This window comes from Lepisma saccharinum, unplaced genomic scaffold (assembly GCF_977018435.1).
Source record: "Lepisma saccharinum unplaced genomic scaffold, izLepSacc3.1 HAP1_SCAFFOLD_537, whole genome shotgun sequence".
Lineage (NCBI taxonomy): Eukaryota > Metazoa > Arthropoda > Insecta > Zygentoma > Lepismatidae > Lepisma > Lepisma saccharinum.
The window spans coordinates 83,041-85,973 of record NW_028143217.1 but is presented as its reverse complement, the minus strand read 5'-3'; the positions used below and the strand labels follow the sequence as shown (position 1 = coordinate 85,973).

At 38.2% G+C, this 2,933-nt stretch overlaps 1 non-coding gene across 1 annotated transcript; it reads right to left on the bottom strand.

Moving 5' to 3' along the window:
• Positions 1-1,897: 1,897 nt before the first annotated feature.
• On the bottom strand, positions 1,898-1,987 carry TRNAI-UAU (transfer RNA isoleucine (anticodon UAU)). Its single transcript is given in 2 exon segments — positions 1,898-1,933; positions 1,950-1,987. It is a non-coding gene; the product is annotated as a tRNA-Ile (tRNA).
• Between the last annotated feature and the right edge of the window lie 946 nt (positions 1,988-2,933).

The following is a 2,933-nucleotide window of genomic DNA, read 5'->3' as shown; positions in this document are numbered from 1 at the left end:
AACTAGAGACGCACACGCTTTCCCTTACATTAAAGATCACCTGACATGTCTCCATAAAACACACGTTCTTAATTATCTAAATGCCATGTGTGCGCATTTAATAGGACTACATGCGAAAGGAAACATACGACTTCAAACCGACTATTAATATTGTGCACCAGAGATTGGAAAAATGCTTTCGAACGAATGGTTCTCCTTTATATCCTGAACTACTGTCCTCCTGCACGGTGAATCAATCGTTTGCAATGTTTCAAGACTAGCCATGTCAATTTATTGCTTTGCTCTAAAAACTGAGGGATTTCGGTTTTACATGTACAACAAAAGTACTTTCAGTACCTTTAGAGCGTCGTAAAATATAGAAAATTCCATTATAAATAAATAAATAAATTCCATTCAATTTGTCAGAAGTATTAACACTTCATTGAAGTTGGGCATCTCACGAGTCGATCGGGGACCATCTCGACAATTTTTTGTAAGGACACAACGCTATAGATCTGAACAATATTAAACAACAAACCGAACCAACCCCGTGTGACAGCCTTTCTCTGTAAGTGACTGTGTTGCTGATTGCCGGATCGAGGAGGGGGAGGGGAATATCGACGAGTTGAATTTCGTTCGTTGCTTTGGACCATAACATTGCAACTCTATAAGTTTACGTTTAGCTCTAACTGTAATGTTACGATAGCATTTGCAGTAACATGCAATACTCTAAGAGTATTTCGCAGACCCCATTGTGGGTTCTTTAGCACAGAGCGCTACGAAGGCAGGGGTTGCAGGTTTGAATCCAGGCCTGGGCATTGGTATTCATTGTGAGAGTGCTCCTTCATCAAGTTCATCATACCATCACTCATCCTCATCGTCGCGATTAGACAAACTGGGCAGAAAAGCGACATGAAATTACCTATTAAATCAAAACCACAGCATTTCGGATATTCTCTTTGTTTCACATTTTAGTATCTGCCCCCTCCCTCTAAAAAAAATCCTGCGTAAGGTCCTCTAAGCCCAGCGGTAGAAGCTTCTCGTTGAGATATTTCCAGAAGCGAGCCTCAGTCAAATTGTGAAATTGTGAAAAATCCAGACGTGATGGGGAAAAGTGGATCTCATGTAAGTGATGATGAGCATTCAAAATACTTCCAGAATCGTCTTTTGGTTTGTAAACAGCCGAAATTTCTCTTGCATAAATTTATTTTGTTGCGTACTATAATAAATGTAATGGAATGGTGATTATGATAATTTTGATTGTGAAACTGAAAAATCCTGACGTGATGGGCAAAAATGGATTTCATTTTTGTGATCAGCATTGAAAATACTTCCAGAATCACTTATTGATTTGGAAAGAACCTAAATTTCCCTTGCATAAATGTATTTTGTTGCGTTAGATAATAGATGTAATACAATGGCTAATATGAAAATTTTGATTGTGAAATTGTTAAAAATCCTGACGTGATGTGGAAAGACGGATGTCATTTCCGTGATCAAAATTCGAAATACTTCCAGAATCACCTATTGATTTGGAAACATCCGAAATGCTTTTTTTTTAAAAAAAAAATGCAGGGACGTGTTAGGAATGTAAGTTTTGTTAGTATTATTATATCTGAGACACTTGGTTAGGACCCCTCTCGAAATATATTTTCACATACGTGCTTGCATGTGGTGATGTAAGTTCGTATATAGGGAGATGTAAGGTTAAATTTAGAGCAAAAACAACCATAAACTGGACCCTTGTGAGTAATTGTAGAGGTGCTAGGGGTGGGTAAATCACTGTTTTACACTCAAACATGAAATAGAAGTTTCCAAGAACTTAAATCGTCCAGTTTGACGGCACGGTAATCTTATCTACTCGACGCTTAAATTATAATGTTGACATTGAAAAACAGTTGTAGCGGAAAAAAAAACTTTCCCCAGGTGAGGCTCGAACTCACAACCCCGGCATCTCTCGGTTACTGTCTTATAAGTACCGTGCGCTAACCAATTGCGCCACTGGGGAGGTATGGTAAAGATAGCCTTATTGGGACCTTAAGAGTGGAAGCATTCATTTACAGCTTTCGTTGATAGATTTTCTTCGTCGATTCAATTCTTAAACGCATGCTTTCTTTCCACGTGATTTACTTTCAACTTGTCGTCCGTAACAAATTTCCTTGTGAAAGAAATGAAGCATTTTGGTTTTGCACATACAATGATAATACTTTTAACACTTGTAGAGAGTTTTAAAATATAGCAAATTCCATCCATCATAAATAACTTATTTGACGTTTTACCAATCCTTCAAACCTGAACATCCCACGAGTCGACCGAGGAACAATGTCGACTTATTTTTACAAGACGCAACAAAACACTACAGATCTCCACAAACTCTCGAACAGGATTGCACGACGAAGAGACCCAACATACGTCAGAAAAAAGCCCAGTTTTAGTATTCGATACAAAAGTACTTGCGAAACACCAGAAGTCTGAAAAAATACAGAATACATGAGAGAGAGAAAGGCAGGGACGCCAAGTTTTTCACAAACATTGATTGGGCTCAATCACTTGAATTATAAGTTAACAGAAAAACGCATAAATTATAGGATAAGCTCGAGCACGGGCACGTATAAATTGGCACCACTGTACAGAGTCGCCATAAATTGCGTAACGAAATTTCTTTATGTAGCTATGGCGTGGTAAACTTAATTGAATTCAACTGGAACCCGATAAGTACGATATAGATTTCAAGTGGGTTGGAAATAATGATCCCTGGTTGAGATGTGTCATTCATTACCAGAGATTTGATGTTTTATGATAGGAAGGGGGCGAGATAATCCCTCCTATCGTCCCTTCAAATCGCACCCTGAAATAAAATGAATAGATGCATCTTTGTTCGCTACTTTCAAATGACAAAATTCTGATTTTCCGTTCCACCGTTCTATCACATTCCAAATGAGCCCAAAACAAGG